Source organism: Hemitrygon akajei, chromosome 2, assembly GCF_048418815.1.
Source record: "Hemitrygon akajei chromosome 2, sHemAka1.3, whole genome shotgun sequence".
In the NCBI taxonomy this organism is placed as follows: Eukaryota; Metazoa; Chordata; class Chondrichthyes; order Myliobatiformes; family Dasyatidae; genus Hemitrygon; species Hemitrygon akajei.
The window spans coordinates 84240237-84265606 of NC_133125.1; the positions used below are offsets into that span (position 1 = coordinate 84240237).

Consider the following 25370-nt stretch of genomic DNA (forward strand, 5'->3'; position numbering starts at 1 on the left):
GCGGGGCAGCTGGAGTCAGTGGAGCTGACAATATTCAGTGGAGGGGGAGCTGGAGTCAGTGGAGCTGACAATAGTCAGTGGCGGGGCAGCTGGAGTCAAAGGAGCTGACAATAGTCAGTGGTGTGGCAGCTGGAGTCAGTGGAGCTTACAATAGTCAGTGGAGGGGCAGCTGGAGTCAGTGGATCTGACAATAGTCAGTGGAGGGGCAGCTGGAGTCAAAGGAGCTGACAATAGTCAGTGGCGGGGCAGCTGGAGTCAATGGAGCTGACAATAGTCTGTGGAGGGGCCACTGGAGTCATTGGAACTGACAACAGTCAGTGGCGGGGCAGCTGGAGTCAGTAGAGCCGACAATAGTCAGTGGAGGGGCAGCTGGAGACAACGGAGCGGCAGCTGGAGTCAGTGGAGCTGACAATTGTCAGTGGAGGGGCTGCTAGAGTCAGTGGAGCTGACAATAGTCAGTGGAGGGGCAGCTGCAGACAATGGAGCTGACAATTGTCAGTGGAGGGTCAGCTGGAGTAAGTGGAGCTGACAATAGTCAGTGGAGGGGCAGCTGGAGTCAATGGAGCTGACAATAGTCAGTGGAGGGGCAGCTGGAGTCAGTGGAGCTGACAATAGTCAGTGGTGGGGCAGCTGGAGTCAGTGGCGCTGACAATAGTCAGTGGCGAGGCAGCTGGAGTCAAAGGAGCTGACAATAGTCAGTGCAGGGGCTGCTGGAGTCAGTGGAGCTGACAATAGTCAGTGGAGGGGCAGCTGGTGTCAGTGGAGCTGACAATAGTCAGTGGCGGGGCAGCTGGAGTCAGTGGAGCTGACAATAGTCAGTGTAGGGGCAGCTGGAGTCAAAGGAGCTGACAATAGTCAGTGGCGAGGCAGCTGGAGTCAGTGGAGCTGACAATAGTCAGTGGAGTGTCAGCTGGAGTCAGTGGAGCTGACAATAGTCAGTGGAGGGGCAGCTGGAGTCAATGGAGCTGACAATAGTCAGTGGAGGGGCAGCTGGAGACAATGGAGCTCACAATAGTCAGTGGAGGGGCAGCTGGAGTCAGTGGAGCTGACAATAGTCAGTGGAGGGGCAGCTGGAGTCAGTGGAGCTGACAATTGTCAGTGGCGGGGCAGCTGGAGTCAGTGGAGCTGACAGTAGTCAGTGGAGTGTCAGCTGGAGTCAATGGAGCTGACAATAGTCATTGGAGGGGCAGCTGGAGTCAATGGAGTTGACAATAGTCAGTGGAGGGGCAGCTGGAGTCAATGGAGCTCACAATAGTCAGTGGAGGGGCAGCTGGAGTCAGTGGAGCTGACAATAGTCAGTGGCGGGGCAGCTGGAGTCAGTGGAGCTGACAATAGTCAGTGGAGGGGCAGCTGGAGTCAGTGGAGCTGACAATAGTCAGTGGCGGTGCAGATCGAGTCAGTGGAGCTGACAATAGTCAGTGGAGGGGCAGCTGGAGTCAGTGGCGGGGCAGCTGGAGTCAGTGGAGCTGACAATAGTCAGTGGAGGGGCAGCTGGAGTCAATGGAGCTGACAATAGTTAGTGGAGGGGCAGCTGGTGTCAGTGGAGCTGACAATAGTCAGTGGAGGAGCAGCTGGAGTCAGTGGCGGTGCAGCTGGAGTCAGTGGCGCTGAAAATATTCAGTGGAGGGGGAGCTGGTGTCAGTGTAGCTAACAATAGTCAGTGGAGGGGCAGCTGGAGTCAGTGAAGCTGACAATAGTCAGTGGAGGGGCAGCTGGAGACAATGGAGCTGACAATAGTCAGTGGAGGGGCAGCTGGAGTCAATGGAGCTGACAATCGTCAGTGGAGGGGCAGCTGGAGTCAATGGAGCTGACAATAGTCAGTGGAGGGGCAGCTGGAGTCAGTGGAGCTGACAATAGTCAGTGGCGGGGCAGCTGGAGTCAGTGGAGCTGACAATATTCAGTGGAGGGGCAGCTGGAGTCAGTGGCGGGGCAGCTGGAGTCAGTGGAGCTGACAATATTCAGTGGAGGGGGAGCTGGAGTCAGTGGAGCTGACAATAGTCAGTGGCGGGGCAGCTGGAGTCAAAGGAGCTGACAATAGTCAGTGGTGTGGCAGCTGGAGTCAGTGGAGCTTACAATAGTCAGTGGAGGGGCAGCTGGAGTCAGTGGATCTGACAATAGTCAGTGGAGGGGCAGCTGGAGTCAAAGGAGCTGACAATAGTCAGTGGCGGGGCAGCTGGAGTCAATGGAGCTGACAATAGTCTGTGGAGGGGCCACTGGAGTCATTGGAACTGACAACAGTCAGTGGCGGGGCAGCTGGAGTCAGTAGAGCCGACAATAGTCAGTGGAGGGGCAGCTGGAGACAACGGAGCGGCAGCTGGAGTCAGTGGAGCTGACAATTGTCAGTGGAGGGGCTGCTAGAGTCAGTGGAGCTGACAATAGTCAGTGGAGGGGCAGCTGCAGACAATGGAGCTGACAATTGTCAGTGGAGGGTCAGCTGGAGTAAGTGGAGCTGACAATAGTCAGTGGAGGGGCAGCTGGAGTCAATGGAGCTGACAATAGTCAGTGGAGGGGCAGCTGGAGTCAGTGGAGCTGACAATAGTCAGTGGTGGGGCAGCTGGAGTCAGTGGCGCTGACAATAGTCAGTGGCGAGGCAGCTGGAGTCAAAGGAGCTGACAATAGTCAGTGCAGGGGCTGCTGGAGTCAGTGGAGCTGACAATAGTCAGTGGAGGGGCAGCTGGTGTCAGTGGAGCTGACAATAGTCAGTGGCGGGGCAGCTGGAGTCAGTGGAGCTGACAATAGTCAGTGGAGGGGCAGCTGGAGTCAATGGCGGTGCAGCTGGAGTCAGTGGAGCTGAAAATATTCAGTGGAGGGGGAGCTGGAGTCAATGGAGCTGACAATAGTCAGTGGAGGGGCAGCTGGAGTCAATGGAGCTGACAATAGTCAGTGGAGGGGCAGCTGGAGTCAATGGAGCTGACAATAGTCAGTGGAGGGGCAGCTGGAGTCAGTGGAGCTGACAATAGTCAGTGGAGGGGCAGCTGGAGTCAGTGGAGCTGACAATAGTCAGTGGAGGGGCAGCTGGAGTCAGTGGAGCTGACAATAGTCAGTGGAGGGGCAGCTGGTGTCAATGGAGCTGACAATAGTCAGTGGAGGGGCAGCTGGAGTCAATGGAGCTGACAATAGTCAGTGGAGGGGCAGCTGGGGTCAATGGAGCTGACAATAGTCATTGGAGGGGCAGCTGGAGTCAGTGGAGCTGACAATAGTCAGTGGAGGGGCAGCAGGAGTCAGTGGAGCTGACAATAGTCAGTGGAGGGGCAGCTGGAGTAAGTGGAGCTGACAATAGTCAGTGGCGGGGCAGCTTTAGTCAATGGAGCTGACAATAGTCAGTGGAGGGGCAGCTGGAGTCAATGGAGCTGACAATATTCAGTGGAGAGGCAGCTGCAGTCAGTGGAGCTGACAATAGTCAGTGGCGGGGCAGCTGGAGTCAATGGAGCTGACAATAGTCAGTGGAGGGGCAGCTGGAGTCAATGGAGCTGACAATAGTCACTGGAGGGGCAGCTGGAGTCAGTGGAGCTGACAATAGTCAGTGGAGGGGCAGCTGGAGACAGTGGAGCTGACAATAGCCAGTGGAGGGTCAGCTGGAGTCAGTGGAGCTGACAATAGTCAGTGGAGGGGCAGCTGGAGTCAATGGAGCTGACAATAGTCAGTGGACGGGCAGCTGGAGACAATGGAGCTGACAATAGTCAGTGGCGGGGCAGCTGGAGTCAGTGGAGCTGACAATAGTCAGTGGAGGGGCAACTGGAGTCAGTGGAGCTGACAATAGTCAGTGGCTGGACAGCTGGAGTCAGTGGAGCTGACAATAGTCAGTGGAGGGGCAGCTGGAGTCAGTGGAGCTGACAATAGTCAGTGGAGAGGCAGCTTGAGTCAGTGGAGCTGACAATAGTCAGTGGAGGGGCAGCTGGAGTCAGTGGAGCTGACAATAGTCAGTGGAGGGGCAGCTGGAGTAAGTGGAGCTGACAATAGTCAGTGGCGGGGCAGCTTTAGTCAATGGAGCTGACAATAGTCAGTGGAGGGGCAGCTGGAGTCAATGGAGCTGACAATATTCAGTGGAGAGGCAGCTGGAGTCAGTGGAGCTGAAAATAGTCAGTGGCGGGGCAGCTGGAGTCAATGGAGCTGACAATAGTCAGTGGAGGGGCAGCTGGAGTCAATTGAGCTGACAATAGTCAGTGGAGGGGCAGCTGGAGTCAGTGGAGCTGACAATAGTCAGTGGAGGGGCAGCTGGAGTCAATGGAGCTGACAATAGTCAGTGCAGGGGCAGCTGGAGTAAGTGGAGCTGACAATAGTCAGTGGCGGGGCAGCTGGAGTCAGTGGAGCTGACAATAGTCAGTGGAGGGGCAGCTGGAGTCAGTGTAGGGGCAGCTGGAATCAATGGAGCTGACAATAGTCAGTGGAGGGGCAGCTGGAGACAATGGAGCTGACAATAGTCAGTGGAGGGGCAGCTGGAGTCAATGGAGCTGACAATAGTCAGTGGAGGGGCAGCTGGAGACAATGGAGCTGACAATTGTCAGTGGAGGGGCAGCTGGAGTCAATGGAGCTGACAATAGTCAGTGGAGAGGCAGCTAGAGTCAGTGGAGCTGACAATAGTCAGTGGAGGGGCAGCTGGAGTCAGTGGAACTGACAATAGTCAGTGGCGGGGCAGCTGGAGTCAATGGAGCTGACAATAGTCAGTGGAGGGGCAGCTGGAGTCAATGGAGCTGACAATAGTCAGTGGAGGGGTAGCTGGTGTCAGTGGAGCTGACAATAGTCAGTGGAGGGTCAGCTGGTGTCAGTGGAGCTGACAATAGTCAGTGGCGGGGCAGCTGGAGTCAGTGGAGCTGACAATAGTCAGTGGAGGGGCAACTGGAGTCAGTGGAGCTGACAATAGTCAGTGGCGGGGCAGCTGGAGACAATGGAGCTGACAATAGTCAGTGGAGGGGCAGCTGGAGTCAATGGAGCTGACAATAGTCAGTGGAGGGGCAGCTGGAGACAATGGAGCTGACAATAGTCAGTGGAGGGGCAGCTGGAGTCAATGGAGCTGACAATAGTCAGTGGAGAGGCAGCTTGAGTCAGTGGAGCTGACAATAGTCAGTGGCGGGGCAGCTGGAGTAAGTGGAGCTGACAATAGTCAGTGGAGGGGCAGCTGGAATCAATGGAGCTGACAATAGTCAGTGGAGGGGCAGCTGGAGACAATGGAGCTGACAATAGTCAGTGGAGGGGCAGCTGGAGTCAATGGAGCTGACAATAGTCAGTGGAGGGGCAGCTGGAGACAATGGAGCTGACAATAGTCAGTGGAGGGGCAGCTGGAGTCAATGGAGCTGACAATTGTCAGTGGTGAGGCAGCTAGAGACAGTGGAGCTGACAATAGTCAGTGGCGGGGCAGCTGGAGTCAAAGGAGCTGACAATAGTCAGTGGAGGGGCAGCTGGAGTCAATGGAGCTGACAATAGTCAGTGGAGGGGCAGCTGGTGTCAGTGGAGCTGACAATAGTCAGTGGCGGGGCAGCTGGTGTCAGTGGAGCTGACAATAGTCAGTGGCGGGGCAGCTGGTGTCAGTGGAGCTGACAATAGTCAGTGGCGGGGCAGCAGGTGTCAGTGGAGCTGACAATAGTCAGTGGAGGGGCAGCTGGAGTCAAAGGAGTTGACAATAGTCAGTGGAGGGGCAGCTGGAGTCAATACAGCTGACAATAGTCAGTGGAGCTGACAATAGTCAGTGGAGGGGGAGCTGGAGTCAATGGAGCTCACAATAGTCAGTGGAGGGCCAGCTGGAGTCAGTGGAGCTGACAATAGTCAGTGGAGGGGCAGCTGGAGTCAGTGCAGCTGACAATAGTCAGTGGAGGGGTAGCTGGAGTCAGTGGAGATGACAATAGTCAGTGGAGGGGCAGCTGGAGTCAGTGGAGCTGACAATAGGCAGTGGAGGGGCAACTGGAGTCAGTGGAGCTGACAATAGTCAGTGGCGGGGCAGCTGGAGTCAATGGAGCTGACAATAGTCTGTGGAGGGGCAGCTGGAGTCAATGGAGCTGACAATAGTCTGTGGAGGGGCCACTGGAGTCATTGGAACTGACAACAGTCAGTGGCGGGGCAGCTGGAGTCAGTAGAGCCGACAATAGTCAGTGGAGGGGCAGCTGGAGACAACGGAGCGGCAGCTGGAGTCAGTGGAGCTGACAATTGTCAGTGGAGGGGCTGCTAGAGTCAGTGGAGCTGACAATAGTCAGTGGAGGGGCAGCTGCAGACAATGGAGCTGACAATTGTCAGTGGAGGGTCAGCTGGAGTAAGTGGAGCTGACAATAGTCAGTGGAGGGGCAGCTGGAGTCAATGGAGCTGACAATAGTCAGTGGAGGGGCAGCTGGAGTCAGTGGAGCTGACAATAGTCAGTGGTGGGGCAGCTGGAGTCAGTGGCGCTGACAATAGTCAGTGGCGAGGCAGCTGGAGTCAAAGGAGCTGACAATAGTCAGTGCAGGGGCAGCTGGAGTCAGTGGAGCTGACAATAGTCAGTGGAGGGGCAGCTGGTGTCAGTGGAGCTGACAATAGTCAGTGGCGGGGCAGCTGGAGTCAGTGGAGCTGACAATAGTCAGTGGAGGGGCAGCTGGAGTCAATGGCGGTGCAGCTGGAGTCAGTGGAGCTGAAAATATTCAGTGGAGGGGGAGCTGGAGTCAATGGAGCTGACAATAGTCAGTGGAGGGGCAGCTGGAGTCAATGGAGCTGACAATAGTCAGTGGAGGGGCAGCTGGAGTCAATGGAGCTGACAATAGTCAGTGGAGGGGCAGCTGGAGTCAGTGGAGCTGACAATAGTCAGTGGAGGGGCAGCTGGAGTCAGTGGAGCTGACAATAGTCAGTGGAGGGGCAGCTGGAGTCAGTGGAGCTGACAATAGTCAGTGGAGGGGCAGCTGGAGTCAATGGAGCTGACAATAGTCAGTGGAGGGGCAGCTGGAGTCAATGGAGCTGACAATAGTCAGTGGAGGGGCAGCTGGGGTCAATGGAGCTGACAATAGTCATTGGAGGGGCAGCTGGAGTCAGTGGAGCTGACAATAGTCAGTGGAGGGGCAGCAGGAGTCAGTGGAGCTGACAATAGTCAGTGGAGGGGCAGCTGGAGTCAGTGGAGCTGACAATAGTCAGTGGAGCGGCAGCTGGAGTAAGTGGAGCTGACAATAGTCAGTGGCGGGGCAGCTTTAGTCAATGGAGCTGACAATAGTCAGTGGAGGGGCAGCTGGAGTCAATGGAGCTGACAATATTCAGTGGAGAGGCAGCTGGAGTCAGTGGAGCTGACAATAGTCAGTGGCGGGGCAGCTGGAGTCAATGGAGCTGACAATAGTCAGTGGAGGGGCAGCTGGAGTCAATGGAGCTGACAATAGTCACTGGAGGGGCAGCTGGAGTCAGTGGAGCTGACAATAGTCAGTGGAGGGGCAGCTGGAGACAGTGGAGCTGACAATAGCCAGTGGAGGGTCAGCTGGAGTCAGTGGAGCTGACAATAGTCAGTGGAGGGGCAGCTGGAGTCAATGGAGCTGACAATAGTCAGTGGACGGGCAGCTGGAGACAATGGAGCTGACAATAGTCAGTGGCGGGGCAGCTGGAGTCAGTGGAGCTGACAATAGTCAGTGGAGTGGCAGCTGGAGTCAGTGGAGCTGACAATAATCAGTGGAGGGGCAACTGGAGTCAGTGGAGCTGACAATAGTCAGTGGCTGGACAGCTGGAGTCAGTGGAGCTGACAATAGTCAGTGGAGGGGCAGCTGGAGTCAGTGGAGCTGACAATAGTCAGTGGAGAGGCAGCTTGAGTCAGTGGAGCTGACAATAGTCAGTGGAGGGGCAGCTGGAGTCAGTGGAGCTGACAATAGTCAGTGGAGGGGCAGCTGGAGTCAATGGAGCTGACAATATTCAGTGGAGAGGCAGCTGGAGTCAGTGGAGCTGACAATAGTCAGTGGCGGGGCAGCTGGAGTCAATGGAGCTGACAATAGTCAGTGGAGGGGCAGCTGGAGTCAATGGAGCTGACAATAGTCACTGGAGGGGCAGCTGGAGTCAGTGGAGCTGACAATAGTCAGTGGAGGGGCAGCTGGAGACAGTGGAGCTGACAATAGCCAGTGGAGGGTCAGCTGGAGTCAGTGGAGCTGACAATAGTCAGTGGAGGGGCAGCTGGAGTCAATGGAGCTGACAATAGTCAGTGGACGGGCAGCTGGAGACAATGGAGCTGACAATAGTCAGTGGCGGGGCAGCTGGAGTCAGTGGAGCTGACAATAGTCAGTGGAGGGGCAGCTGGAGTCAGTGGAGCTGACAATAATCAGTGGAGGGGCAACTGGAGTCAGTGGAGCTGACAATAGTCAGTGGCTGGACAGCTGGAGTCAGTGGAGCTGACAATAGTCAGTGGAGGGGCAGCTGGAGTCAGTGGAGCTGACAATAGTCAGTGGAGAGGCAGCTTGAGTCAGTGGAGCTGACAATAGTCAGTGGAGGGGCAGCTGGAGTCAGTGGAGCTGACAATAGTCAGTGGAGGGGCAGCTGGAGTAAGTGGAGCTGACAATAGTCAGTGGCGGGGCAGCTTTAGTCAATGGAGCTGACAATAGTCAGTGGAGGGGCAGCTGGAGTCAATGGAGCTGACAATATTCAGTGGAGAGGCAGCTGGAGTCAGTGGAGCTGACAATAGTCAGTGGCGGGGCAGCTGGAGTCAATGGAGCTGACAATAGTCAGTGGAGGGGCAGCTGGAGTCAATGGAGCTGACAATAGTCACTGGAGGGGCAGCTGGAGTCAGTGGAGCTGACAATAGTCATTGGAGGGGCAGCTGGAGACAGTGGAGCTGACAATAGCCAGTGGAGGGTCAGCTGGAGTCAGTGGAGCTGACAATAGTCAGTGGAGGGGCAGCTGGAGTCAATGGAGCTGACAATAGTCAGTGGACGGGCAGCTGGAGACAATGGAGCTGACAATAGTCAGTGGCGGGGCAGCTGGAGTCAGTGGAGCTGACAATAGTCAGTGGAGGGGCAGCTGGAGTCAGTGGAGCTGACAATAATCAGTGGAGGGGCAACTGGAGTCAGTGGAGCTGACAATAGTCAGTGGCTGGACAGCTGGAGTCAGTGGAGCTGACAATAGTCAGTGGAGGGGCAGCTGGAGTCAGTGGAGCTGACAATAGTCAGTGGAGAGGCAGCTTGAGTCAATGAAGCTGACAATAGTCAGTGGAGAGGCAGCTAGAGTCAGTGGAGCTGACAATAGTCAGTGGAGGGGCAGCTGGAGTCAGTGGAGCTGACAATAGTGGAGGGGCAGCTGGAGTCAGTGGAGCTGACAATAGTCAGTGGCGGGGCAGCTGGAGTCAAAGGAGCTGACAATAGTCAGTGGCGGGTTAGCTGGAGTCAGTGGAGCTGACAATAGTCAGTGGAGGGGCAGCTGGAGTCAGTGGAGCTGACAATAGTCAGTGGAGGGGCCACTGGAGTCAGTGGAGCTGACAATAGTCAGTGGCGAGGCAGCTGGAGTCAGTGGAGCTGACAATAGTCAGTGGCGGGGCAGCTGGAGTCAGTGGAGCTGACAATAGTCAGTGGAGGGGCAGCTGGAGTCAATGGAGTTGACAATTGTCAGGGGAAGGGCAGCTGGAGTCAATGGAGCTGACAAAAGTCAGTGGAGGGGCAGCTGGAGTCAATGGAGCTGACAATAGTCAGTGGAGGGGCAGCTGGAGTCAGTGGAGCTGACAATAGTCAGTGGAGGGGCAGCTGGAGTCAGTGGAGCTAACAATAGTCAGTGGAGGGGCCACTGGAGTCAATGGAGCTGACAATAGTCAGTGGAGGGGCAGCTGGAGTCAGTGGAGCTGACAAAAGTCAGTGGCGGGGCAGCTGGAGTCAAGGGAGCTGACAGTAGTCAGTGGAGGGGCAGCTGGAGTCAATTGAGCTGACAATAGTCAGTGGAGGGGCAGCTGGAGTCAGTGGAGCTGACAATAGTCAGTGGAGGGGCAGCTGGAGTCAATGGAGCTGACAATAGTCAGTGCAGGGGCACTGGAGTAAGTGGAGCTGACAATAGTCAGTGGCGGGGCAGCTGGAGTCAGTGGAGCTGACAATAGTCAGTGGAGGGGCAGCTGGAGTCAGTGTAGGGGCAGCTGGAATCAATGGAGCTGACAATAGTCAGTGGAGGGGCAGCTGGAGACAATGGAGCTGACAATAGTCAGTGGAGGGGCAGCTGGAGTCAATGGAGCTGACAATAGTCAGTGGAGGGGCAGCTGGAGACAATGGAGCTGACAATTGTCAGTGGAGGGGCAGCTGGAGTCAATGGAGCTGACAATAGTCAGTGGAGAGGCAGCTAGAGTCAGTGGAGCTGACAATAGTCAGTGGAGGGGCAGCTGGAGTCAGTGGAACTGACAATAGTCAGTGGCGGGGCAGCTGGAGTCAATGGAGCTGACAATAGTCAGTGGAGGGGCAGCTGGAGTCAATGGAGCTGACAATAGTCAGTGGAGGGGTAGCTGGTGTCAGTGGAGCTGACAATAGTCAGTGGAGGGTCAGCTGGTGTCAGTGGAGCTGACAATAGTCAGTGGCGGGGCAGCTGGAGTCAGTGGAGCTGACAATAGTCAGTGGAGGGGCAACTGGAGTCAGTGGAGCTGACAATAGTCAGTGGCGGGGCAGCTGGAGACAATGGAGCTGACAATAGTCAGTGGAGGGGCAGCTGGAGTCAATGGAGCTGACAATAGTCAGTGGAGGGGCAGCTGGAGTCAATGGAGCTGACAATAGTCAGTGGAGAGGCAGCTTGAGTCAGTGGAGCTGACAATAGTCAGTGGCGGGGCAGCTGGAGTAAGTGGAGCTGACAATAGTCAGTGGAGGGGCAGCTGGAATCAATGGAGCTGACAATAGTCAGTGGAGGGGCAGCTGGAGACAATGGAGCTGACAATAGTCAGTGGAGGGGCAGCTGGAGTCAATGGAGCTGACAATAGTCAGTGGAGGGGCAGCTGGAGACAATGGAGCTGACAATAGTCAGTGGAGGGGCAGCTGGAGTCAATGGAGCTGACAATTGTCAGTGGTGAGGCAGCTAGAGACAGTGGAGCTGACAATAGTCAGTGGCGGGGCAGCTGGAGTCAAAGGAGCTGACAATAGTCAGTGGAGGGGCAGCTGGAGTCAATGGAGCTGACAATAGTCAGTGGAGGGGCAGCTGGTGTCAGTGGAGCTGACAATAGTCAGTGGCGGGGCAGCTGGTGTCAGTGGAGCTGACAATAGTCAGTGGCGGGGCAGCTGGTGTCAGTGGAGCTGACAATAGTCAGTGGCGGGGCAGCAGGTGTCAGTGGAGCTGACAATCGTCAGTGGAGGGGCAGCTGGAGTCAAAGGAGTTGACAATAGTCAGTGGAGGGGCAGCTGGAGTCAATACAGCTGACAATAGTCAGTGGAGGGGGAGCTGGAGTCAATGGAGCTCACAATAGTCAGTGGAGGGCCAGCTGGAGTCAGTGGAGCTGACAATAGTCAGTGGAGGGGCAGCTGGAGTCAGTGCAGCTGACAATAGTCAGTGGAGGGGTAGCTGGAGTCAGTGGAGATGACAATAGTCAGTGGAGGGGCAGCTGGAGTCAGTGGAGCTGACAATAGGCAGTGGAGGGGCAACTGGAGTCAGTGGAGCTGACAATAGTCAGTGGAGGGGCAGCTGGAGTCAGTGGAGCTGACAATAGTCAGTGGAGAGGCAGCTGGAGTCAGTGGCGGTGCAGCTGGAGTCAGTGGAGCTGAAAATATTCAGTGGAGTGGGAGCTGGAGTCAGTGGAGCTAACAATAGTCAGTGGAGGGGCAGCTGGAGTCAGTGAAGCTGACAATAGTCAGTGGCGGGGCAGCTGGAGTCAAAGGAGCTGACAATAGTCAGTGGAGGGGCAGCTGGTGTCAGTGGAGCTGACAATAGTCAGTGGCGGGACAGCTGGAGTCAGTGGAGCTGACAATAGTCAGTGGAGAGGCAGCTGGAGTCAGTGGAGCGGACAATAGTCAGTGGAGGGGCAGCTGGAGTCAGTGGAGCTGACAATAATCAGTGGCGGTGCAGCTGGAGTCAGTGGAGCTAACAATAGTCAGTGGAGGGGCAGCAGGAGTCAGTGAAGCTGACAATAGTCAGTGGCGGGGCAGCTGGAGTCAAAGGAGCTGACAATAGTCAGTGGAGGGGCAGCTGGAGACAATGGAGCTGACAATAGTCAGTGGAGGGGCAGCCGGAGTCAATGGAGCTGACAATAGTCAGTGGAGGGGCAGCTGGTGTCAGTGGAGCTGACAATAGTCAGTGGCGGGACAGCTGGAGTCAGTGGAGCTGACAATAGTCAGTGGAGAGGCAGCTGGAGTCAGTGGAGCTGACAATAGTCAGTGGAGGGGCAGCTGAGTCAATGGAGCTGACAATAGTCAGTGGAGTGGCAGCTGGAGTCAGTGGAGCTGACAATAGTCAGTGGAGGGGCAGCTGGAGTCTGTGGAGCTGACAATAATCAGTGAAGGGGCAGCTGAGTCAGTGGAGCTGACAATAGTCAGTGGCGGGACAGCTGGAGTCAGTGGAGCTGACAATAGTACGTGGAGGGGCAGCTGGAGTCAGTGGAGCTGACAATAGTCAGTGGAGAGGCAGCTGGAGTCAATGGAGCTGACAATAGTCAGTGGAGGGGCAGCTGGAGTCAGTGGAGCTGACAATAGTCAGTGGCGGGGCAGCTGGAGTCAAAGGAGCTGACAATAGTCAGTGGCGGGGCAGCTGGAGTCAGTGGAGCTGACAATAGTCAGTGGAGGGGCAGCTGGAGTCACTGGAGCTGACAATAGTCAGTGGAGGGGCAGCTAGAGTCAGTGGAGCTGACAATAGTCAGTGGCGGGGCAGCTGGAGTCAAAGGAGCTGACAATAGTCAGTGGCGGGGCAGCTGGAGTCAGTGGAGCTGACAATAGTCAGTGGAGGGGCAGCTAGAGTCAGTGGAGCTAACAATAGTCAGTGGAGGGGCAGCTGGAGTCAAAGGAGCTGACAATAGTCAGTGGAGGGGCCACTGGAGTCAGTGGAGCTGACAATAGTCGGTGGCGAGGCAGCTGGAGTCAGTGGAGCTGACAATAGTCAGTGGCGGGGCAGCTGGAGTCAGTGGAGCTGACAATAGTCAGTGGAGGGGCCACTGGAGTCAGTGGAGCTGACAATAGTCAGTGGCGGGGCAGCTGGAGTCAGTGGAGCTGACAATAGTCAGTGGAGGGGCCACTGGAGTCAGTGGAGCTGACAATAGTCGGTGGCGAGGCAGCTGGAGTCAGTGGAGCTGACAATAGTCAGTGGAGGGGCAGCTGGAGTCAGTGGAGCTGACAATAGTCAGTGGCGGGGCAGCTGGAGTCAGTGGAGCTGACAATAGTCAGTGGAGGGGCAGCTGGAGTCAATGGAGTTGACAATAGTCAGTGGAGGGGCAGCTGGAATCAATGGAGCTGACAATAGTCTGTGGAGGGGCAGCTGGAGTCAATGGAGCTGACAATAGTCAGTGGAGGGGCAGCTGGAGTCAGTGGAGCTGACAATAGTCAGTGGAGGGGCAGCTGGAGTCAGTGGAGCTGACAATAGTCAGTGGAGGGGCCACTGGAGTCAATGGAGCTGACAATAGTCAGTGGAGGGGCAGCTGGAGTCTGTGGAGCTGATAATAGTCAGTGGAGGGGCAGCTGGAGTCAGTGGAGCTGACAATAGTCAGTGGAGGGGCAGCTGGAGTCAGTGGAGCTGACAATAGTCAGTGGCGGGGCAGCTGGAGTCAGTGGAGCTGACAATAGTCAGTGGAGGGGCAGCTGGAGTCAGTGGAGCTGACAATAGTCAGTGGAGTGTCAGCTGGAGTCAGTGGAGCTGGCAATAGTCAGTGGAGGGGCAGCTGGAGTCAATGGAGCTGACAATAGTCAGTGGAGGGGCAGCTGGAGACAATGGAGCTCACAATAGTCAGTGGAGGGGCAGCTGGAGTCAGTGGAGCTGACAATAGTCAGTGGAGGGGCAGCTGGAGTCAGTGGAGCTAACAATAGTCAGTGGCGGGGCAGCTGGAGTCAGTGGAGCTGACAGTAGTCAGTGGAGTGTCAGCTGGAGTCAATGGAGCTGACAATAGTCATTGGAGGGGCAGCTGGAGTCAATGGAGTTGACAATAGTCAGTGGAGGGGCAGCTGGAGTCAATGGAGCTCACAATAGTCAGTGGAGGGGCAGCTGGAGTCAGTGGAGCTGACAATAGTCAGTGGCGGGGCAGCTGGAGTCAGTGGAGCTGACAATAGTCAGTGGAGGGGCCACTGGAGTCAGTGGAGCTGACAATAGTCGGTGGCGAGGCAGCTGGAGTCAGTGGAGCTGACAATAGTCAGTGGAGGGGCAGCTGGAGTCAGTGGAGCTGACAATAGTCAGTGGCGGGGCAGCTGGAGTCAGTGGAGCTGACAATAGTCAGTGGAGGGGCAGCTGGAGTCAATGGAGTTGACAATAGTCAGTGGAGGGGCAGCTGGAATCAATGGAGCTGACAATAGTCTGTGGAGGGGCAGCTGGAGTCAATGGAGCTGACAATAGTCAGTGGAGGGGCAGCTGGAGTCAGTGGAGCTGACAATAGTCAGTGGAGGGGCAGCTGGAGTCAGTGGAGCTGACAATAGTCAGTGGAGGGGCCACTGGAGTCAATGGAGCTGACAATAGTCAGTGGAGGGGCAGCTGGAGTCTGTGGAGCTGATAATAGTCAGTGGAGGGGCAGCTGGAGTCAGTGGAGCTGACAATAGTCAGTGGAGGGGCAGCTGGAGTCAGTGGAGCTGACAATAGTCAGTGGCGGGGCAGCTGGAGTCAGTGGAGCTGACAATAGTCAGTGGAGGGGCAGCTGGAGTCAGTGGAGCTGACAATAGTCAGTGGAGTGTCAGCTGGAGTCAGTGGAGCTGGCAATAGTCAGTGGAGGGGCAGCTGGAGTCAATGGAGCTGACAATAGTCAGTGGAGGGGCAGCTGGAGACAATGGAGCTCACAATAGTCAGTGGAGGGGCAGCTGGAGTCAGTGGAGCTGACAATAGTCAGTGGAGGGGCAGCTGGAGTCAGTGGAGCTAACAATAGTCAGTGGCGGGGCAGCTGGAGTCAGTGGAGCTGACAGTAGTCAGTGGAGTGTCAGCTGGAGTCAATGGAGCTGACAATAGTCATTGGAGGGGCAGCTGGAGTCAATGGAGTTGACAATAGTCAGTGGAGGGGCAGCTGGAGTCAATGGAGCTCACAATAGTCAGTGGAGGGGCAGCTGGAGTCAGTGGAGCTGACAATAGTCAGTGGCGGGGCAGCTGGAGTCAGTGGAGCTGACAATAGTCAGTGGAGGGGCCACTGGAGTCAGTGGAGCTGACAATAGTCGGTGGCGAGGCAGCTGGAGTCAGTGGAGCTGACAATAGTCAGTGGAGGGGCAGCTGGAGTCAGTGGAGCTGACAATAGTCAGTGGCGGGGCAGCTGGAGTCAGTGGAGCTGACAATAGTCAGTGGAGGGGCAGCTGGAGTCAATGGAGTTGACAATAGTCAGTGGAGGGGCAGCTGGAATCAATGGAGCTGACAATAGTCTGTGGAGGGGCAGCTGGAGTCAATGGAGCTGACAATAGTCAGTGGAGGGGCAGCCTGAGTCAGTGGAGCTGACAATAGTCAGTGGAGGGGCAGCTGGAGTCAGTGGAGCTGACAATAGTCAGTGGAGGGGCCACTGGAGTCAATGGAGCTGACAATAGTCAGTGGAGGGGCAGCTGGAGTCAGTGGAGCTGATAATAGTCAGTGGAGGGGCAGCTGGAGTCAATGGAGCTGACAATAGTCAGTGGAGGGGCAGCTGGAGTCAGTGGAGCTGACAATAGGCAGTGGAGTGGCAGCTGGAGTCAGTGGAGCTGACAATAGTCAGTGGCGGGGCAGCTGGAGTCAGTGGAGCTGACAATAGTCAGTGGAGGGGCAGCTGGAGTCAGTGGCGGGGCAGCTGGAGTCAGTGGAGCTGACAATAGTCAGTGGAGAGGCAGCTGGAGTCAATGGAGCTGACAATTGTCAGTGGAGAGGCAGCTGGTGTCAGTGGAGCTGACAATAGTCAGTGGCGGGGCAGCTGGAGTCAAAGGAGCTGACAATAGTCAGTTACGAATCAGTGGAGCTGACAATAGTCAGTGGGGGGGCAGCTGGAGTCAGTAGAGCCGACAATAGTCAGTGGAGGGGCAGCTGGAGACAACGGAGCGGCTGCTGGAGTCATTGTAGCTGACAATAGTCAGTGGAGGGGCAGCTGGAGAAAGTGGAGCTGACAATAGTCAGTGGAGGGGCAGCTGGAGACAATGGAGCTGACAATATTCAGTGGAGGGGCAGCTGGAGTCAATGGAGCTGACAATAGTCAGTGGAGGGGCAGCTGGAGAAAGTGGAGCTGACAATAGTCAGTGGAGGGGCAGCTGGAGACAATGGAGCTGACAATAGTCAGTGGAGGGGCAGCTGGAGAAAGAGGAGCTGACAATAGTCAGTGGAGGGGCAGCTGGAGACAATGGAGCTGACAATAGTCAGTGGAGGGGCAGCTGGAGTCAATGGAGCTGACAATAGTCAGTGGAGGGGCAGCTGGAGTCAATGGAGCTGACAATAGTCAGTGGAGAGGCAGCTAGAGTCAGTGGAGCTGACAATAGTCAGTGTAGGGGCAGCTGGAGTCAAAGGAGCTGACAATAGTCAGTGGCGAGGCAGCTGGAGTCAGTGGAGCTGACAATAGTCAGTGGAGTGTCAGCTGGAGTCAGTGGAGCTGACAATAGTCAGTGGAGGGGCAGCTGGAGTCAATGGAGCTGACAATAGTCAGTGGAGGGGCAGCTGGAGACAATGGAGCTCACAATAGTCAGTGGAGGGGCAGCTGGAGTCAGTGGAGCTGACAATAGTCAGTGGAGGGGCAGCTGGAGTCAGTGGAGCTGACAATAGTCAGTGGCGGGGCAGCTGGAGTCAGTGGAGCTGACAGTAGTCAGTGGAGTGTCAGCTGGAGTCAATGGAGCTGACAATAGTCATTGGAGGGGCAGCTGGAGTCAATGGAGTTGACAATAGTCAGTGGAGGGGCAGCTGGAGTCAATGGAGCTCACAATAGTCAGTGGAGGGGCAGCTGGAGTCAGTGGAGCTGACAATAGTCAGTGGCGGGGCAGCTGGAGTCAGTGGAGCTGACAATAGTCAGTGGAGGGGCAGCTGGAGTCAGTGGAGCTGACAATAGTCAGTGGAGGGGCAGCTGGAGTCAGTGGAGCTGACAATAGTCAGTGGCGGTGCAGATCGAGTCAGTGGAGCTGACAATAGTCAGTGGAGGGGCAGCTGGAGTCAGTGGCGGGGCAGCTGGAGTCAGTGGAGCTGACAATATTCAGTGGAGGGGGAGCTGGAGTCAGTGGAGCTGACAATAGTCAGTGGAGAGGCAGCTGGAGTCAATGGAGCTGACAATAGTCAGTGGAGAGGCAGCTGGAGTCAGTGGAGCTGACAATAGTCAGTGGAGAGGCAGCTGGAGTCAATGGAGCTGACAATAGTTAGTGGAGGGGCAGCTGGTGTCAGTGGAGCTGACAATAGTCAGTGGAGGAGCAGCTGGAGTCAGTGGCGGTGCAGCTGGAGTCAGTGGAGCTGAAAATATTCAGTGGAGGGGGAGCTGGTGTCAGTGTAGCTAACAATAGTCAGTGGAGGGGCAGCTGGAGTCAGTGAAGCTGACAATAGTCAGTGGAGGGGCAGCTGGAGACAATGGAGCTGACAATAGTCAGTGGAGGGGCAGCTGGAGTCAATGGAGCTGACAATAGTCAGTGGAGGGGCAGCTGGAGTCAGTGGAGCTGACAATAGTCAGTGGCGGGGCAGCTGGAGTCAGTGGAGCTGACAATAGTCAGTGGCGGGGCAGCTGGAGTCAAAGGAGCTGACAATAGTCAGTGGAGGGGGAGCTGGAGTCAGTGGAGCTGACAATAGTCAGTGGAGAGGCAGCTGGAGTCAGTGGAGCTGACAATATTCAGTGGAGGGGCAGCTGGAGTCAGTGGCGGGGCAGCTGTAGTCAGTGGAGCTGACAATATTCAGTGGAGGGGGAGCTGGAGTCAGTGGAGCTGACAATAGTCAGTGGAGAGGCAGCTGGAGTCAATGGAGCTGACAATAGTCAGTGGAGAGGCAGCTGGAGTCAGTGGAGCTGACAATAGTCAGTGGCGGGGCAGCTGGAGTCAAAGGAGCTGACAATAGTCAGTGGTGTGGCAGCTGGAGTCAGTGGAGCTTACAATAGTCAGTGGAGGGGCAGCTGGAGTCAGTGGATCTGACAATAGTCAGTGGAGGGGCAGCTGGAGTCAAAGGAGCTGACAATAGTCAGTGGAGGGGCAGCTGGAGTCAATGGAGCTGACAATAGTCAGTGGAGGGGCAGCTGGAGTCAGTGGAGCTGACAATAGTCAGTGGTGGGGCAGCTGGAGTCAGTGGAGCTGACAATAGTCAGTGGCGAGGCAGCTGGAGTCAAAGGAGCTGACAATAGTCAGTGCAGGGGCAGCTGGAGTCAGTGGAGCTGACAATAGTCAGTGGAGGGGCAGCTGGTGTCAGTGGAGCTGACAATAGTCAGTGGCGGGGCAGCTGGAGTCAGTGGAGCTGACAATAGTCAGTGGAGGGGCAGCTGGAGTCAGTGGAGCTGACAATAGTCAGTGCAGGGGCAGCTGGAGTCAGTGGAGCTGACAATAGTCAGTGGAGGGGCAGCTGGTGTCAGTGGAGCTGACAATAGTCAGTGGCGGGGCAGCTGGAGTCAGTGGAGCTGACAATAGTCAGTGGAGGGGCAGCTGGAGTCAATGGAGTTGACAATAGTCAGTGGAGGGGCAGCTGGAGTCAATGGAGCTCACAATAGTCAGTGGAGGGGCAGCTGGAGTCAGTGGAGCTGACAATAGTCAGTGGAGGGGCAGCTGGAGTCAATGGAGCTGACAATACTCAGTGGAGCTGACAATAGTCAGTGGAGGGGCAGCTGGAGTCAGTGGAGCTCACAATAGTCAGTGGAGGGGCAGCTGGAGTCAGTGGAGCTGACAATAGTCAGTGGAGGGGCAGCTGGAGTCAGTGCAGCTGACAATAGTCAGTGGAGGGGCAGCTGGAGTCAGTGGAGCTGACAATAGTCCGTGGAGGGGCAGCTGGAGTCAGTGGAGCTGACAATAGTCAGTGGCGGGGCAGCTGGAGTCAGTGGAGCTGACAATAGTCAGTGGAGGGGCAGCTGGAGTCAGTGGCGGAGCAGCTGGAGTCAGTGGAGCTGACAATAGTCAGTGGAGAGGCAGCTGGAGTCAATGGAGCTGACAATAGTCAGTGGAGAGGCAGCTGGAGTCAGTGGAGCTGACAATAGTCAGTGGAGGGGCAGCTGGAGTCAGTGGAGCTGACAATAGTCAGTGGAGGGGCAGCTGGAGTCAATGGAGCTGACAATAGTCAGTGGAGGGGCAGCTGGTGTCAGTGGAGCTGACAATAGTCAGTGGAGGGGCAGCTGGAGTCAGTGGCGGTGCAGCTGGAGTCAGTGGAGCTGAAAATATTCAGTGGAGGGGGAGCTGGAGTCAATGGAGCTGACAATAGTCAGTGGAGGGGCAGCTGGAGTCAATGGAGCTGACAATAGTCAGTGGAGGGGCAGCTGGAGTCAATAGAGCTGACAATAGTCAGTGGAGGGGCAGCTGGAGTCAGTGGAGCTGACAATAGTCAGTGGAGGGGCAGCTGGAGTCAGTGGAGCTGACAATAGTCAGTGGAGGGGCAGCTGGAGTCAATGGAGCTGACAATAGTCAGTGGAGGGGCAGCTGGAGTCAATGGAGCTGACAATAGTCAGTGGAGGGGCAGCTGGGGTCAATGGAGCTGACAATAGTCATTGGAGGGGCAGCTGGAGTCAGTGGAGCTGACAATAGTCAGTGGAGGGGCAGCTGGAGTCAGTGGAGCTGACAATAGTCAGTGGAGGGGCAGCTGGAGTCAGTGGAGCTGACAATAGTCAGTGGAGGGGCAGCTGGAGTAAGTGGAGCTGACAATAGTCAGTGGCGGGGCAGCTTTAGTCAATGGAGCTGACAATAGTCAGTGGAGGGGCAGCTGGAGTCAATGGAGCTGACAATATTCAGTGGAGAGGCAGCTGGAGTCAGTGGAGCTGACAATAGTCAGTGGCGGGGCAGCTGGAGTCAATGGAGCTGACAATAGTCAGTGGAGGGGCAGCTGGAGTCAATGGAGCTGACAATAGTCACTGGAGGGGCAGCTGGAGTCAGTGGAGCTGACAATAGTCAGTGGAGGGGCAGCTGGAGACAGTGGAGCTGACAATAGCCAGTGGAGGGTCAGCTGGAGTCAGTGGAGCTGACAATAGTCAGTGGAGGGGCAGCTGGAGTCAATGGAGCTGACAATAGTCAGTGGACGGGCAGCTGGAGACAATGGAGCTGACAATAGTCAGTGGCGGGGCAGCTGGAGTCAGTGGAGCTGACAATAGTCAGTGGAGGGGCAGCTGGAGTCAGTGGAGCTGACAATAATCAGTGGAGGGGCAACTGGAGTCAGTGGAGCTGACAATAGTCAGTGGCTGGACAGCTGGAGTCAGTGGAGCTGACAATAGTCAGTGGAGGGGCAGCTGGAGTCAGTGGAGCTGACAATAGTCAGTGGAGAGGCAGCTTGAGTCAATGAAGCTGACAATAGTCAGTGGAGAGGCAGCTAGAGTCAGTGGAGCTGACAATAGTCAGTGGAGGGGCAGCTGGAGTCAGTGGAGCTGACAATAGTGGAGGGGCAGCTGGAGTCAGTGGAGCTGACAATAGTCAGTGGCGGGTCAGCTGGAGTCAAAGGAGCTGACAATAGTCAGTGGCGGGGCAGCTGGAGTCAGTGGAGCTGACAATAGTCAGTGGAGGGGCAGCTGGAGTCAGTGGAGCTGACAATAGTCAGTGGAGGGGCCACTGGAGTCAGTGGAGCTGACAATAGTCAGTGGCGAGGCAGCTGGAGTCAGTGGAGCTGACAATAGTCAGTGGCGGGGCAGCTGGAGTCAGTGGAGCTGACAATAGTCAGTGGAGGGGCAGCTGGAGTCAATGGAGTTGACAATAGTCAGTGGAAGGGCAGCTGGAGTCAATGGAGCTGACAAAAGTCAGTGGAGGGGCAGCTGGAGTCAATGGAGCTGACAATAGTCAGTGGAGGGGCAGCTGGAGTCAGTGGAGCTGACAATAGTCAGTGGAGGGGCAGCTGGAGTCAGTGGAGCTAACAATAGTCAGTGGAGGGGCCACTGGAGTCAATGGAGCTGACAATAGTCAGTGGAGGGGCAGCTGGAGTCAGTGGAGCTGACAAAAGTCAGTGGCGGGGCAGCTGGAGTCAAGGGAGCTGACAATAGTCAGTGGAGGGGCAGCTGGAGTCAATTGAGCTGACAATAGTCAGTGGAGGGGCAGCTGGAGTCAATGGAGCTGACAATAGTCAGTGCAGGGGCAGCTGGAGTTAATGGAGCTGACAATAGTCAGTGCAGGGGCAGCTGGAGTAAGTGGAGCTGACAATAGTCAGTGGCGGGGCAGCTGGAGTCAGTGGAGCTGACAATAGTCAGTGGAGGGGCAGCTGGAGTCAGTGGCGGGGCAGCTGGAATCAGTGGAGCTGACAATATTCAGTGGAGGGGGAGCTGGAGTCAGTGGAGCTGACAATAGTCAGTGGAGGGGCAACTGGAGTCAGTGGAGCTGACAATAGTCAGTGGCTGGACAGCTGGAGTCAGTGGAGCTGACAATAGTCAGTGGAGGGGCAGCTGGAGTCAGTGGAGCTGACAATAGTCAGTGGAGAGGCAGCTTGAGTCAATGAAGCTGACAATAGTCAGTGGAGAGGCAGCTAGAGTCAGTGGAGCTGACAATAGTCAGTGGAGGGGCAGCTGGAGTCAGTGGAGCTGACAATAGTGGAGGGGCAGCTGGAGTCAGTGGAGCTGACAATAGTCAGTGGCGGGGCAGCTGGAGTCAAAGGAGCTGACAATAGTCAGTGGAGGGGGAGCTGGAGTCAGTGGAGCTGACAATAGTCAGTGGAGAGGCAGCTGGAGTCAGTGGAGCTGACAATATTCAGTGGAGGGGCAGCTGGAGTCAGTGGCGGGGCAGCTGTAGTCAGTGGAGCTGACAATATTCAGTGGAGGGGGAGCTGGAGTCAGTGGAGCTGACAATAGTCAGTGGAGAGGCAGCTGGAGTCAATGGAGCTGACAATAGTCAGTGGAGAGGCAGCTGGAGTCAGTGGAGCTGACAATAGTCAGTGGCGGGGCAGCTGGAGTCAAAGGAGCTGACAATAGTCAGTGGTGTGGCAGCTGGAGTCAGTGGAGCTTACAATAGTCAGTGGAGGGGCAGCTGGAGTCAGTGGATCTGACAATAGTCAGTGGAGGGGCAGCTGGAGTCAAAGGAGCTGACAATAGTCAGTGGAGGGGCAGCTGGAGTCAATGGAGCTGACAATAGTCAGTGGAGGGGCAGCTGGAGTCAGTGGAGCTGACAATAGTCAGTGGTGGGGCAGCTGGAGTCAGTGGAGCTGACAATAGTCAGTGGCGAGGCAGCTGGAGTCAAAGGAGCTGACAATAGTCAGTGCAGGGGCAGCTGGAGTCAGTGGAGCTGACAATAGTCAGTGGAGGGGCAGCTGGTGTCAGTGGAGCTGACAATAGTCAGTGGCGGGGCAGCTGGAGTCAGTGGAGCTGACAATAGTCAGTGGAGGGGCAGCTGGAGTCAATGGAGTTGACAATAGTCAGTGGAGGGGCAGCTGGAGTCAATGGAGCTCACAATAGTCAGTGGAGGGGCAGCTGGAGTCAGTGGAGCTGACAATAGTCAGTGGAGGGGCAGCTGGAGTCAATGGAGCTGACAATACTCAGTGGAGCTGACAATAGTCAGTGGAGGGGCAGCTGGAGTCAGTGGAGCTCACAATAGTCAGTGGAGGGGCAGCTGGAGTCAGTGGAGCTGACAATAGTCAGTGGAGGGGCAGCTGGAGTCAGTGCAGCTGACAATAGTCAGTGGAGGGGCAGCTGGAGTCAGTGGAGCTGACAATAGTCCGTGGAGGGGCAGCTGGAGTCAGTGGAGCTGACAATAGTCAGTGGCGGGGCAGCTGGAGTCAGTGGAGCTGACAATAGTCAGTGGAGGGGCAGCTGGAGTCAGTGGCGGAGCAGCTGGAGTCAGTGGAGCTGACAATAGTCAGTGGAGAGGCAGCTGGAGTCAATGGAGCTGACAATAGTCAGTGGAGAGGCAGCTGGAGTCAGTGGAGCTGACAATAGTCAGTGGAGGGGCAGCTGGAGTCAGTGGAGCTGACAATAGTCAGTGGAGGGGCAGCTGGAGTCAATGGAGCTGACAATAGTCAGTGGAGGGGCAGCTGGTGTCAGTGGAGCTGACAATAGTCAGTGGAGGGGCAGCTGGAGTCAGTGGCGGTGCAGCTGGAGTCAGTGGAGCTGAAAATATTCAGTGGAGGGGGAGCTGGAGTCAATGGAGCTGACAATAGTCAGTGGAGGGGCAGCTGGAGTCAATGGAGCTGACAATAGTCAGTGGAGGGGCAGCTGGAGTCAATGGAGCTGACAATAGTCAGTGGAGGGGCAGCTGGAGTCAGTGGAGCTGACAATAGTCAGTGGAGGGGCAGCTGGAGTCAGTGGAGCTGACAATAGTCAGTGGAGGGGCAGCTGGAGTCAATGGAGCTGACAATAGTCAGTGGAGGGGCAGCTGGAGTCAATGGAGCTGACAATAGTCAGTGGAGGGGCAGCTGGGGTCAATGGAGCTGACAATAGTCATTGGAGGGGCAGCTGGAGTCAGTGGAGCTGACAATAGTCAGTGGAGGGGCAGCTGGAGTCAGTGGAGCTGACAATAGTCAGTGGAGGGGCAGCTGGAGTCAGTGGAGCTGACAATAGTCAGTGGAGGGGCAGCTGGAGTAAGTGGAGCTGACAATAGTCAGTGGCGGGGCAGCTTTAGTCAATGGAGCTGACAATAGTCAGTGGAGGGGCAGCTGGAGTCAATGGAGCTGACAATATTCAGTGGAGAGGCAGCTGGAGTCAGTGGAGCTGACAATAGTCAGTGGCGGGGCAGCTGGAGTCAATGGAGCTGACAATAGTCAGTGGAGGGGCAGCTGGAGTCAATGGAGCTGACAATAGTCACTGGAGGGGCAGCTGGAGTCAGTGGAGCTGACAATAGTCAGTGGAGGGGCAGCTGGAGACAGTGGAGCTGACAATAGCCAGTGGAGGGTCAGCTGGAGTCAGTGGAGCTGACAATAGTCAGTGGAGGGGCAGCTGGAGTCAATGGAGCTGACAATAGTCAGTGGACGGGCAGCTGGAGACAATGGAGCTGACAATAGTCAGTGGCGGGGCAGCTGGAGTCAGTGGAGCTGACAATAGTCAGTGGAGGGGCAGCTGGAGTCAGTGGAGCTGACAATAATCAGTGGAGGGGCAACTGGAGTCAGTGGAGCTGACAATAGTCAGTGGCTGGACAGCTGGAGTCAGTGGAGCTGACAATAGTCAGTGGAGGGGCAGCTGGAGTCAGTGGAGCTGACAATAGTCAGTGGAGAGGCAGCTTGAGTCAATGAAGCTGACAATAGTCAGTGGAGAGGCAGCTAGAGTCAGTGGAGCTGACAATAGTCAGTGGAGGGGCAGCTGGAGTCAGTGGAGCTGACAATAGTGGAGGGGCAGCTGGAGTCAGTGGAGCTGACAATAGTCAGTGGCGGGTCAGCTGGAGTCAAAGGAGCTGACAATAGTCAGTGGCGGGGCAGCTGGAGTCAGTGGAGCTGACAATAGTCAGTGGAGGGGCAGCTGGAGTCAGTGGAGCTGACAATAGTCAGTGGAGGGGCCACTGGAGTCAGTGGAGCTGACAATAGTCAGTGGCGAGGCAGCTGGAGTCAGTGGAGCTGACAATAGTCAGTGGCGGGGCAGCTGGAGTCAGTGGAGCTGACAATAGTCAGTGGAGGGGCAGCTGGAGTCAATGGAGTTGACAATAGTCAGTGGAAGGGCAGCTGGAGTCAATGGAGCTGACAAAAGTCAGTGGAGGGGCAGCTGGAGTCAATGGAGCTGACAATAGTCAGTGGAGGGGCAGCTGGAGTCAGTGGAGCTGACAATAGTCAGTGGAGGGGCAGCTGGAGTCAGTGGAGCTAACAATAGTCAGTGGAGGGGCCACTGGAGTCAATGGAGCTGACAATAGTCAGTGGAGGGGCAGCTGGAGTCAGTGGAGCTGACAAAAGTCAGTGGCGGGGCAGCTGGAGTCAATGGAGCTGACAATAGTCAGTGGAGGGGCAGCTGGAGTCAATGGAGCTGACAATAGTCAGTGGAGGGGCAGCTGGAGTCAATGGAGCTGACAATAGTCAGTGGAGGGGCAGCTGGAGTCAGTGGAGCTGACAATAGTCAGTGGAGGGGCAGCTGGAGTCAGTGGAGCTGACAATAGTCAGTGGAGGGGCAGCTGGAGTCAATGGAGCTGACAATAGTCAGTGGAGGGGCAGCTGGAGTCAATGGAGCTGACAATAGTCAGTGGAGGGGCAGCTGGGGTCAATGGAGCTGACAATAGTCATTGGAGGGGCAGCTGGAGTCAGTGGAGCTGACAATAGTCAGTGGAGGGGCAGCTGGAGTCAGTGGAGCTGACAATAGTCAGTGGAGGGGCAGCTGGAGTCAGTGGAGCTGACAATAGTCAGTG

At 56.1% G+C, this 25370-nt stretch overlaps 1 protein-coding gene across 3 annotated transcripts in view; it reads left to right on the top strand.

Moving 5' to 3' along the window:
• The window catches only part of LOC140714304 (contactin-associated protein-like 5), a 1942527-nt gene that overhangs the window by 1423981 nt on the left and 493176 nt on the right, over positions 1–25370 (top strand). The gene's annotated exons all lie outside the window — the stretch shown is intronic.